Source organism: Bidens hawaiensis, unplaced genomic scaffold, assembly GCF_021521415.1.
Source record: "Bidens hawaiensis isolate Kalapana, Puna unplaced genomic scaffold, B.hawaiensis_p1.1 tig00072518_1, whole genome shotgun sequence".
Lineage (NCBI taxonomy): Eukaryota > Viridiplantae > Streptophyta > Magnoliopsida > Asterales > Asteraceae > Bidens > Bidens hawaiensis.
The window spans coordinates 1-13,737 of record NW_027502676.1 but is presented as its reverse complement, the minus strand read 5'-3'; the positions used below and the strand labels follow the sequence as shown (position 1 = coordinate 13,737).

The 13,737-nt window shown below is 33.3% G+C and overlaps 2 pseudogenes across 1 annotated transcript; both read right to left on the bottom strand.

Annotated features, from left to right (window-relative positions):
- Positions 1 to 5,688: 5,688 nt before the first annotated feature.
- Positions 5,689 to 8,010, bottom strand: LOC143606010 (calcium-dependent protein kinase 1-like; annotated as a pseudogene). Its single transcript, XR_013148659.1, has 6 exons — positions 7,237 to 8,010; positions 7,026 to 7,168; positions 6,763 to 6,915; positions 6,279 to 6,394; positions 6,040 to 6,207; positions 5,689 to 5,937 (listed from the first exon to the last, which is right to left on the bottom strand). The product of XR_013148659.1 is annotated as a calcium-dependent protein kinase 1-like (transcript).
- A 2,836-nt stretch (positions 8,011 to 10,846) lies between these two features.
- LOC143606018 (calcium-dependent protein kinase 1-like) lies at positions 10,847 to 12,456 on the bottom strand (annotated as a pseudogene).
- Positions 12,457 to 13,737: the final 1,281 nt, after the last annotated feature.

The following is a 13,737-nucleotide window of genomic DNA, read 5'->3' as shown; positions in this document are numbered from 1 at the left end:
AAAACTTGGCACAAGCGCGTAAGGAATACGTTAATAATTATGTATTTAATGTTTTACACTTGTAACATATAGCATGTTCATATTATTAATAAAATACATTCAAATATATTTTCGTAAATGGTCACGTGCTAAGTAATCCTAAGTTTTAAACTTTTATGTTTTTTTACACAAATTTTCTATACAATTCTCATATGATCATTTGTAATGAAGTGAGTGTAATATTTGTTTAGTGTTTTATAGAGAAATTATTTCATGTACAATGAGAAAATGAATTGCAAACATTAATAATACAAGAAGGCAAACAGTTAACAGTATAGGGAGCAATATGTAACTTTTAAAATTCAGGATTTCCCTCCCATCACTCAGTGGCGGGGAAGATTTGTTTGTTAAAATTTTCAACAAAAATATATTATTCCAATTAATGCGATTGACAATAGCCTTTTAAATATATATTTTTTAAGAAAAACATAAATACTTAAATCACAGTTTTTTGTTTGTAAAGATTTGTAATTGTTCGTAGTATAATCTATTTTATTACTGTTATTGTTAGAACATTTGTAACTTTTGTTAATAGTAAAATATTATAGAGTTTCTTTTATTACCGTTATTGTTAGAGCATTTGTTATTACCGTTATTGTTAGAGCATTTTGTAACTTTCTTTGTTTGATGTTGGATTTTAAAAAAATTTTGAGGTTAGGGGATGTGTAAGGTTTAAACCATGCATGTGACAGGAATTTTGTGGGATCTTCTTGTGGTCTCGGTTCGATTCCAATAAAGTGTGTTTCGTTAATAGGGACGAATACCATTATTCTAGGATTTAAACTTGGGGTAAGATGAGTTGTATGCGGGTGGTAACTCTTTTAAAGTCCCTCGACAACCAGTTGCACTAAAGTTGTTAAAAATAACTAAAAAATTATTGTTTAACTCAAATTATAGATAATAAATGGTCAAATATTTGATTTTAGATAGCCATCAGTTTAGAAGAAACCATATATATATATATAAAAACCCGCGCGATGCGGCGGGTAAGTAGTTGGCATCGATTTGAATCGGTACGATAATGGTATATAGAGGTGCACAAACCGGGTATTTGCAGGAACTGGAACCTGGTAGGAACCGTTTTCGGGTGTGGTAAACAAAAGTCAAAAACCGGGTCGGATATGAACCGGTTCTAAGTATGTTCGGGTATTTGATCAGGTTTCAGGTAGTGTTGGGTCTGGTTTTGATTGGGTATTGGTGGAACCGGTTCTGGCGTGTCCAAATCGGTTCCTGTTCCGGCCAAAAGGGTCCGGAACCAATTTTTTTGCTTATCTCTAATGGTATATACTCTATTTTGAAGGCAAAAACAATATTAACTTACATCTCTTTCTATTGCTTCTCTTCACCCACTTAAAAACATCATCATCATCATCATCATCATCATCGTACTCAGTATATCCCACCAATAGCAATGCTATGGTGGGGTCTGAGGAGGGTAAGATGTAGACAGCCTTACCTCTATCCCATAGGGATAGAGAGGCTGCTTCCGGTGAGACCCCCGGCTCGATAGTAGTTTTGCATCAATCCTTGGACATAAGGCACATAGCACTCAATCATCGGGACACCGACTGATTGGTGCATGTGCCCTTGTCTTTCGGCTATCAACGCCATCACATGATGCCTGATTAACCTTCCGCCACTTTCAAAAAAATATTCAAAAATAAAATTATAACTCAAAATATAAATCATAAACAAAAAAAGTAAAAACACTAACATGTTTCCTATGTTGTCCTCGTTCCATAAAAAAAACCCACCAAAAATCGAACCGAAACCGAAAAAACCGACGAATATGAAACAAAAAGCCAAAACCGGACCACATCAATCGAAATAGAAAAAACAATCAAAACGGAACTAAAAAAATTCAAACCAAACAAAAACGAAACCGAAAAGGCAGACAAAAACGAGTCCGGAATCGACCAAAAAAAAACCAAAACCCAACCCGTCACGGATGAAAACTCGTGTTGGCTTGAAACATGAACTGAACCCGTTCTAATCTGAAACCCGTTTCGTGTCAAAACCTGTATTGTACAAAAACCCGTTCCGATCCTAAATCTGTCACATTTCCTTAGGACACTAACCCACATCGACCCATTTCTTTGAACCTGTCGACCCATTTTGACCCAAAATTAAAAGGATGGAATTTTAAATGACTCATATTGACCCATTTAGGGTGTGTTTGGGATTGCTTATTTAAGTGAAAAAAGACTTTTTGTTAAAAGGACTTATAAACTTATGAAGTTTTGAAAAGAAGTTTTTGAAAAAATGTTTGGATTAGCTTATGTGTTAGGGAATACCAAAATGACTAAAATAGACACTTTTTTTAAAAGAGGTGTAATGGGTTTTGAGGGTTAGAGGGGTGTAATAAGTAAATCAAATTCATTAAGTTAATAAGTTAGAGATTCCTAACTTTTCAAAACCCATTTATTTTGCCATCACCGTAAGTTAAAATTCAAAAGGCCTTATGGTTTACCAAACACCTTATACACCTTATTAACTTTTCAAAAAATTTATAAGTTATAAGTTGATGAAAATAAGGAATCCCAAACACCCCCTTAGTTAAAACCTTTTACCCAAACCAACTCATTTAATTTTTAAAACTCAAATTAACCCGTTTGAAAGGATTTGGGTCAAGATTGCCACCCCTAGCCTGTAGTCATAGAAAAGTTGCTTCCAAGAAGAAGCGCAGCTCCAAACAATACCCAGACATAAATGCACAGTAAAATAAAAACATAGACTGCTACTTGAGAAATCTAAACAAAACAGAAAAACAAATACTAAAATATGGTACTACTACGTTACCAATAACATGAAAATTGATGAATTGTATAACAGTAACAAATAAATCATATACAGAGACAACTAGACGATTCATGAAAAAAAAATCTCACACAGTAAAGTTATTAGTAGGGTCTACAGACAATGGGAGGTAGGCAAAGCATACCTAAACCTTATATCCCAAGGGATAAAGTGGTAGCTTTCACCCACTTAAAAACAAAGGTGATTAATATAAAAGGAACTAAGCGCATGAAGTCTAATATTTACCAGTACGAAAATTAGTTTTGAGTCTTGTTCGAGATTAAAAGAATACAGTCACTTCTATGTACCATATACATTTCACCATAAAAGTATTTAAGATAAGTAAAGTACCACAAGTTAAGAAGTCTTGACATAAAAAAAAACCCAAACTATCATAAGTTTCATAACACACAAAAAGATCACCATAGCAGAATCTCATATTTCATAAAAAGCATGTGTCTCATGGTGCAAAGCAAGGTTCAACGGGAGAACGGCAGCTGATCCGAAATCTTCTTCAATCCTCACAAGCTCCAGCCTTAATAAACAAAATTAAGATCAATAATTTGAAGCACTAAAGATCAGGTACTCAAGAAGATAACAATATTAATGAAAGATGATCAAGATTACCTAATATTTGAAAGGCATTCTGAATGATATGAAGCTCCATTCTTGATATGACACAACTAATTTATCTATATTTTCATAGAATTTAGATGCAATGACATCCATTTCATAGCAACCTGACATAATAATGTTATTAAGTCCCAAAAGTTCAAAATTATCACCAATAAAAAAAGGTTGAAAAGTGTCACCAGCTTTTGTTTAAAATTTAAATCAAATACATCGGTTAACTATCTGGAAATGACCCGAACCGATTAATAACCAGTGGTTAACGGAACCGACACCATAGCCAAATTATCGGTTTCGATTTGCATGATGATCTTCACATAACTGAAGCATGTCAGTTTCAGTGTAATCCTATTTTAATAAAAGTGAGTTGTTCTAGCTTCGTTTAGGCTGTTCCAAAACCACTTTAATAAGGGAAATATGATTATTTTAACAACAACTATCAAACACCATGCAAAACCTTATCAATAGTAGGATGCAAACCTTTGTGTCGCCAAAAAGAACATGACTTTTATCCCGTTTAGAAGACAAACGCTCTTCTAGTCCTCTGACCATTATTGTCTATTAAATATCCCTTACAGTAATTACAATTTTACACAAAAACAAAAATAATAATAATAATAAAGTAAAAGGAAAGAAAGAATAACCTGGGCGACCGAAGTCATATGCATGGCACAAGTTTCAGATCCTTCTTCTTGACTGCATTGTATATAACATCTTCATTTTCTAAAAAAAACAGATAATCAGAAATGATAATAAAAATGAAAATGATAAACAATAATAATGATAATAATAATAATAATAATAATAATAATAAGCATCCTTACCTTAATACATATCACAGAGCATGTAGAGAAATACACATAACCACTGGATATAGAATTTGCATCCACTATGTCAATTGATCCAAGTATTAGTTCCTGCAAATCAAAACAATCCAAAACAAACCCAAATAAGTGAAATGGATAGAGATTAAATAGTGATTACAGAGATTTAAATCAACTGGTTTTAGTAAGCACGATAGATATCTAAAATGCCAATTTACATTCTCTTATTAAATATAAAAGGAAAGCTTTATACAACTCAATTTATGTAGATAAGCATATTTAGTATGTAATACTGATGATAATAATAATAATAACAGTAATAATAAGTTTAATATTAATAATAATGAAATTAATTTTAAAGAAAGAAATGAATACTTGTAGGCTCTTTTGCTTTCACCTAAACTCTTTAGTTTACTACACCTGCTTTAACCTAGCTTGCGTGCTGGCCCTTCCCGGGGACTGTGTGACAGGTGGTTGCGTAACGAATGAACTCTCAGTATCGGGTACTTCTACAAAATTTATTATTTTTAACGAAACCAAATCAGATCCAACTAAAATTAATATCAATTAATAATTGAAGTATATAAAAAACGAATGATACCTATAAATGTCAGAAGTTAGACTAAAAGTTCTTGTATATGCATAGTAATTTTGATTCTCCTCATCTTCTTTGATGGGCATCAACTATGTGGTCATCTAATAACTATATTAGGTTAGAAGAAAATTGTATCCAAAAATAAATGTAAATCACATAAAATGGACAAATTTTACACATATACGGAGAAATTTATTATATAACACAAACAAATTCAATGAAAATAACAGAAAGCAATTTACCGCTTTGCAAATCGGGGAGAATGAACAAACCAATGGTGCTCCACATCCTGTTTCTGTTCAACAACCTTTGAGAATAACATTGAAATAATGGAAGCTTAAAAAGCATATAAAACATAATTCTATCATATGATTTGAGAATGAAATTGACGGAACGCGCATTTCTGAAAACCTAGTTTCAAACTAAATCACGATAACTTCGTATAAAGGTTATACAGTATTGTATCAGATCCTGAAAAGTTTGAATAAAAACCAAATAAATCGTAAATAAAGTTCAAAAGACTATTGATTACCAAGTGAGGGTTTCGCGAAACCGCCATCGATGCCTCTAGATTCTAGTTCAGGCAGGATCATCGGGCCAGAGACCTGCGATCCGTTCCTTATACCATGTAAATAAATCGTGAGCAAGTACTCGTTTAACATTCTTACAGACACATACGCATAGTATTAAGATTTTAAGAGAAAATCATGAAAATAGCCAAATATTATTTGTCTGCCAAAATGATAATAAAAAATAAAAAAGTCAGTGACTATTTTATTAAAATAGGTGGTTAACGAGGCTATTTTAGGATTCTGTGAATAAGAAACTTACATTATCTTGGTCAATGTCTTGAATCAATTCTTCAAAGGGAACGTCTATGCCAAACTCCTCACAAGCTTGTTGAAGTTCATCGGCAGTAATATAACCACTTCCGTCCTTATCAAAGTAAGAAAACGCCACAAACAAATGATTTTCTTTTTCTATTTTATTCATATGCAACGTTGCAGCCACGAATTCTCCATAATCAATCGTTCCACTATTATCCACATCGGCCTGAGTCAAAATTTGAGCAAGTTTGACCATGAGAGTCAATATTTTTCCTATTAATATATGCAAAAATAACTCATTTTAGAAGTAACTGAATTTAGGTCTTACTGCTTGCATTAAATCATATATTTCCGACTCCCTAAGGTTAGCACCGACTCTTTTTAATCCCTCCTTAAGTTCATCAAAAGTAATGTGACCGCTGTCATCGGTATCTATCATCTGAAACATTTGTTTCAGCCCGGCTATTTCTTCTTCTGATAGGCTCTCTGCTATGACCTGCATCAAGTTTGTGTGTTTAATAAACACTATATAACGAAGACGTGTGTTGACTTTTGAAGTCAACCTACTCTGACCGCCATTTTCTTGAGCTTATTCATGGCTAAAAATTGTTTCATTCTACTCAAAACTGCAGAGTCAAGAGGCTTGTCTGGAGCCACACCGTCAACTTGAACCCAAGGATGGCCTGAAAAAAATTAAAATTTTAAAAAAATAATTTTGTAACGAGGGTGCGTATAACACTATAACTAATCTATTAAATATGGTTACAGAAACTATTATTAAAATAACAATAACAGTGGCCAAATTAGTTAAGTACTTGTATTATAAGTCCACATATTCAATTCCTGAAACCGACAATGAAGTAGGAGACCCGATAATCCAACTGTACTCAATAACCAATATGTTGACTCGTCCAGCGAGTCAAAAGTTGACTAATTTGAATGACGCATTATGAGCCTAGTTTATGAAACAACTAAAAATTATTTGTACTTGAATTGATGCATAATTATTAAAAATGTAACAAATTCATAAATAATGATTTGTGAGACTCACATAAAACCTCATGTGCAGTTAAACGCCTTTTTGGGTCTCGGTCGAGCATTTTTCTCACTAGATCTTTAGCATCATCAGAAATGATTGGCCACGGGTCAGAAGAAAAATCAAGATCACCATGCAATACTTGTTCAAATATTCCTTGTTCGGTTTCTATAATCAAAAAGACAATTTTTTAAACAAACAACTATAACTTTATATTCCCACCATGGGTTCTATGAACATTCAAATTATAAAATTACTTCACATAGTTAACTACTCACCGGCCCAAAACGGAGGAACCCCACATAGCAAAATGTAAACGATCACCCCGGCACTCCAAACATCCACTTCCGGACCATAATTCTTTTTCAAGACTTCTGGTGCAACATAATATGGACTTCCAACCACATCATGAAATGTTTCACTTGCAAAAAAAATTAAAAAATAAAAAATGGTCTTAAAGTAAAATGTAGTACATAAAATTGTATTAACTGTGATATAATACCTGGCTTAAAGAAAACCGACAATCCAAAATCAATAGTTTTAAGAACCGCATCCTCTCTTTTATTCATAAACAAAAAGTTCTCGGGCTTTAAATCCCGATGCATAACACCCATAGAATGACAAGCCTCCACGACCCCCACAATAGTTCTCGTAAGTTCAGCCGCTTTCCGTTCCGTATAATGTCCACGCGCAAGAATTCTATCAAAAAGCTCTCCACCCGCACACAACTCCATAACAAGATGAACCGCTACATTATCTTCATATGCCCCTTTAATCGAAATAACATTCGGATGCTCATCTAAATGATGCATTATTTGAACTTCCCGCCTCACATCTTCCACGTCATCATCGGTTAATAACTTCCTTTTTTCAATCGTTTTACACGCGTATAGTTCACCTGTACTTTTGTCTATACAAAGAAACGTTGTACCAAATTGCCCTTGTCCTAACTTCTTCCCCAATGTGAACAAATGTTTCAAATTTCCGGTTTTTCTTTGCAAGACGGACTCGGTTCGGAGCCCTGCAGTCGTGACCCGTTTCGTTTTCTTGGGTTTTACTAATTCTTGATCTTGGTTTTGTTTCTTTTCGGGTTTTGGGATCTTAATTTGCTCCGGTGGTTTGTGTGGTTGTTGTTCTTTAACTTCTACTCCATTAGGTGTCGGTGGAGGTTCGTCCGGTGATCGGGTCGTCCAAATTGCATCTGAAACCGATTGAAAAAAACCCGTTTTTTGAAAAGTTCGGTCCAGCACAAACATTCCCCATCTAAACCGGACCAGATTTCACTGCACTTGTTCGATGAAAACAAAACTGATCATCAAAAACAACCAAAACTAAATAGGGTACAAACTACAAACTAACCAAACCGCTCACGAGTTACTTGAATCAGATCGATAAAAAAAAACTCAAAACAAACCGAGCCAAGTTCAAACCTCAAATAAAGCTCGTTTAGCTATCAAGCCCAAACTCGAGAGCCTTGTGTATTCTTAAGTTTTATTCTTTTAGAAGCCGAGCTTTAGCTCGTTTAAGGTATTGCACATGAATACACGAGCTTGAGCTGAGCTTAGGCTCATTCAAGGTTTTCTTATAAAAAATAATTAAGAATGTCTATAAATTAATAAATAAAATAATGATAATAATAATAATAATAATAATAATAATAATAATAAATAAAACCAACCGAGCCCAAGCTCGAGTTTAGAAAAAAAGAGCTAAAAACGAGCCAAACTCGAGCCTAAAACTAAATAAGTGAAACCCATTACAACAATTATGAGCAGATGATGACAACTAGCAAGAATCAAGAAACTAACATATATACAGCGATCAACTGAGCAATTTGATGGTTGTTAATATATAACCCAAATAATAAACACCCAAATCTATTGAGATCAATCGTACGTTATTCATATTAAAGTCAAAGCAATTCAAAATCATACATACAAGCAAATCAAGAATACTAACCAGGTATTTAGCTTCTTCTTTTTATTATTATTATTTTTAATTGGAGTTTAAGGAAGTGGAAGCAAGAAAGAAAGACCCAAATGTTGAAAATGTTGAATTATGGTTATTATTCGTTTTGATTTACGCGGAGACTAACGGAATAATAATAACAATAATAATAATAATATGTTGAATTGAATCTTCTTCTTCTTCTCTTCGCGGATTTGTCTCTGTCTGTCGATCCCAGAAATTACGTCTGATTGGATTGGATTGAATTGAATTGAATTGATTTGATTATTATTAGTATTATTGCTTGAATTTTGTAGGTAACGGGTCAATTTACATGTTTATTGCTTATAGATATAGATCTTTCCTTCTATAACTTTAACTCTAATTTCGTACTTTATATACTTGCTAAAACGTGATTATTAATTTCCGTTTATAAATTATTAAGAGACAAGAATGATTTTAATGAATGGACACGGACATTTAAACGAACCAATTCATTGAGAAAATGAGTATGTTTGTTTTCGTTTATGGTCGTTTGTTTGTATTTTAAATAAACGATAATGAATGTTATATAGGCGTGGGGTTAAAATAAGAAGTGAAGTTTGTCTAAGAAGTGTAAGAAGTAATCTGGTGCGCTTAGATATGTTGATCTGACGGTGGATATGGAAAGTGTGTTTTTTGTTCGGTGTGTTTTATTTTAGTTGTGGTGTGTTTTTTGTTCGGCTGTGTTTTAATAGATATAGTGGTGAGAACAAGGAAAATTAACATATTCTTGTTCATTTGAACAATTCCATTTGATTCCATCTTTTTAAACAAATCTCATCGGGCCTATGCTCAAGAATGTAACGAACGTGACAAAAACCGACCGAATTTGCACAAACGTCAGGTTTTTACCAACACTCGCGTTTTACCGACCGACGCGCCACAACCATTGGTCCACCTCAATGAATAAACGCGACTTCTGTTCATGCTTGTTCGTTTAGTTAGAGGAAAGATTTTTTTTCATGTTCGTACTGTTTATTAAATAAAAAAAACATAAATGAACTTTTTGTCAAGCGAGTTCACTGAACGTTTAGTTCGTTTGCATGCATAAATGGGTTGAATCACCATTAAGATTTACTAATGCAATTACTACCCGTGTTAATGAGGTTAACATTGAAGTTATATTGATGTCAACATTAAACAAGAGTTGTAATGAATCTAGTTTCAACTTAATAAAGCTTGTAAAAAAGAGCCAAACATACTGAGCATAGTAAGTACTACTTTTTGAAGTTTATAAATACTAATTTTTCTAGTATGAATGGAGTTTAGGTGTGTCTTGTGAAACCTAGAAGTTTGAGTTTCTAAACAACATCACCTTGGACTATTTTGTTGTTGATTATAACGTTCTTTATTAAACTGTGTGAATATGAATGGTTAAGAGTATAAGTTAGAAGAAAATCAAATGTTGCATTATCATTATCATGACATTTTTATATCCATATCAGTTTTATAATCACAAACACCATCCCATGTGTCTATATAATTAGAATCAACTGTTCGAATGGAGCAGCTCTATGACAATATGACATACTCCTCACAAGCATGTTGAAGCTCGTTATCGGTAACTGGTAGTATAACTGCTTCCATTTTTATAAGTTATTCGCATTCAACGTTCTAGCCACGAATTCGCCACAATCAGTTGGTCTGTTACCGTCCCCATATGCCTGAGTCAACATTTAAGCAAGGTAGACTATGAGATTTAATAGTTTGTCTAATTTATATATTTTGGGAAAATCACGAAATTAGAGAAATTTGACAAAACAAATTCCAAGACAAAGATTGACTTAAATGAACTTTCTCATACAAATCTAATGAGAAATAGTGTAAAACTTGTTTGGAAAAAACAAATTTACACTATTTTGTATCTCTAATATGAAACTTTTAATTTATATAATTTTTTACTAACAAACTATTTTTAATTTTATATACGGTAAAAAAGCCAATAATGGTTATAAAAAAATATATGTAAGAAGTAGAGAGGATGTAAGAAAAATGTATATACATGTAAGAATGTTTGTAGATTTTTAGAAATAATGTATGTTGAATGATGGGTGAAAAAATTGAAAAAGATTAAAAAGCATGTGTTTATGGGTGTTTTAGGCTTTATCATTCAAGATGATATGCTAACCATTTTCTTGAGCTTATCCATGGCTGAAAACGGCAACACGCAACTCGCAGAGTCAAGAGGTTTGTCCAGGGCCTGGCTAGCAGTTTGAACCCAATGATGGCCTGAAAAAAAAAAATAATAAACAGTGTCACCTTTTTTTTAAATGAGAATACATATGATTTGTAAGACTAACGTAAAACTTCATGTGCAGTTAAAACGATTTTGGGGGTCTCGAACAAGCATTCTTCTCACTAGATCTTTAGCACCATCAGAAATGTTGGGCCATGGATCAAATGAAAAATCAAGATCGCCATGAAGGACCTGTTCAAATATACCCTTGCTTTGGTTTCTACAATATAAATAGATATATTTTTAAGCAATCAACTTCACATTTTTAAACAAAAGTTGCAAATTTTATGTAACTTCACATACGTGACTACTCACCGGCCCAAAATGGAGGAACCACCCCGCTTAATATAATGTAAACGATCACCCCAACACTCCAAACATCCACTTCAGGACCATAACTTTGTTTCAAGACTTCTGGTGCAATATAATATGGACTACCGACCACATCATGAAATAATTCACCTATAAAAAGGAAACTATTAGCGTCAATCCATCAAAAGTTAATGTAATTTAAAAGTGATGGACATTCGATACAAACCCAATTTTAAATAAAGAAGATGAGACCCGCGTAAACGCATTAACCTATTATTTTTAGTTTTTAATAAGTAATACACAAAGTGGTTACATGTAACTACGTCGCCTTCTCATTTATATTTATCCTCAACTAATTCTTATGCGTATTAAAATTAGCTATGTATTATGCACAAGCATGTTTAAGTTTACCCGGCTTAAAGAAAACTGACACTCCAAAGTCAATAGTTTTTAAGAAGAGCATTCTCTCTCTTATCCACAAACACAAAATTCTCAGGCTTTAGATCTCGATGCATAACACCCAAAGAATGACATGCCTCGACGACCCCAACAATAACTCTAGTAAGTTCAGCCGCGCCTTCTTTCAGTATAATGTCCATAAGTGGTAATTCTATTGAATAGATCACCACCCACACACAATTCCATAACAACATGAATTGCTATATCATCTTCATACTCCCCTTTAATTGAAATTACATTAGGATGCTCAACTAAATGATGCATTATTTGAATTTCCCGCCTCACGTCTTCCACATCATCATCAGTCAATAACTTTGTTTTGGTAATCGATTTACATGCGTATAGTTCACCACTACCTTTGTCTATACAGATAAACACTTCACCGAACTTCCCTTGGCCTAAACTTTTCACCCAAAGTGAAGAAATCTTTCAAGTTTCCAGTTTTTCTTTGCAAGACTGAATCGGTTTGAAGTCGAGCACTAGTAACATATTTGATTTTCTTGGGTTTGACATATTCTTGTTCTTGTTTATGTGGTCCAGGGATCTTTATTTGTTCAGAGCAGTTTGTGTTGGACGAACAATGGCGGTGGTTGTTCTTTAGCTTCTTCTTCTTTGTTCTTTCTAAAAAGTTTAGCCCAACACAAGTATTCCCCATCTAGTCCCGCAATCAGTTTCACTACGCTTGCTCGCCAAAACAAATATCTATTCACCATAAAAAAACTATAACCGAACAATGAATGGCATCGATAATGTAATAAATTTGATCATAAGTTATACCAACATGATAAATAACCAAATCTATTCAGAGAAAGAATCAAGACATCTCATAGTTTCTTACAACATTAATATTTGTTCATTTTTAGAGCCAAATGAACCAAACAAACTAACGGTACTAACTAGGTAACCATGGCAAATAAAGGATAAATGATGTTGGAATATTCCAATAATTTTGTCTTGCGGGCGATAACGTAGATAGATTCTAGAGGAGTAAAACAATAAAGAGTAAAATTAAAAGAATTGATGACTTTGGAAACTTTATATAGATTTGTATCAAATAAGATTAAGAGTGAAAAAACTGCCGTTTATGTAAAAACCCATTTTGGTTGACACTATATTGACATGTGAAAAAAAAAAACAAACGAATAATAATTATAATAATAATAATAATAATAACTCTAAAAACCAATTGCTAGAAACTAGCGGGGGTGTTTGGGATTGTTTACTTTATCTTCTTATAAGTCATAAGTTAAACTTTGCAACTTTGTGAGAAAGTTGACTATTTGGAGAGAGGCGTGTTGTTACTCGGACAACAAAAATTTGATGCAAGATGTAGACGTGATTTAACAGCGAAGTTGAATGACGTTCAACAATTATATGATGTGCATGAACCGAGTGGGAATTACAAATTGGCCTACGACGTGGCGCAATCAATTCATGGAAGGTGATCATCCACCCTTGGCGATAATGGTGGAAGTTGGGCATCATTTGATCTATAGATTTGACATGCGTCCTTTGGTGTTGAGGGTTCCAACAATGATATTCGTATTTTAAACCAGACGTCAGTTTTCGTTATGATATAGTTTGCACTTGAAGTTAGAGTAGAGTATAAGCATGTTTATTATCTCTTTGGGTGAAATATATCTTAATTTTTTTGTATTTGTCGAACCGTTCACATTTCAACCACGAAGAAAAACACAAGTTCAAAGTGGATTAAGAGCAGTAGTAAATGATGTTAAACAGGCTTCTGGTGTCATAAAGCAATGTTGACATATCACGCAAAATCTAGCCAAACAATGGTCAGAAAAAAAAGAGACACAAGGTCACATGATTTGTCAATTCAATGAAGACGATACCTAACTAACTTCTGAAAAATTTATTAACCACCAACAAGCCAATAATCGGGAATTTACACATAAAAACACCATCACTCGGTTTTAGTTGAAGTTATTTACGAGCTTCATCATATGAGCTCTCACTTGTATAACACCATTTGA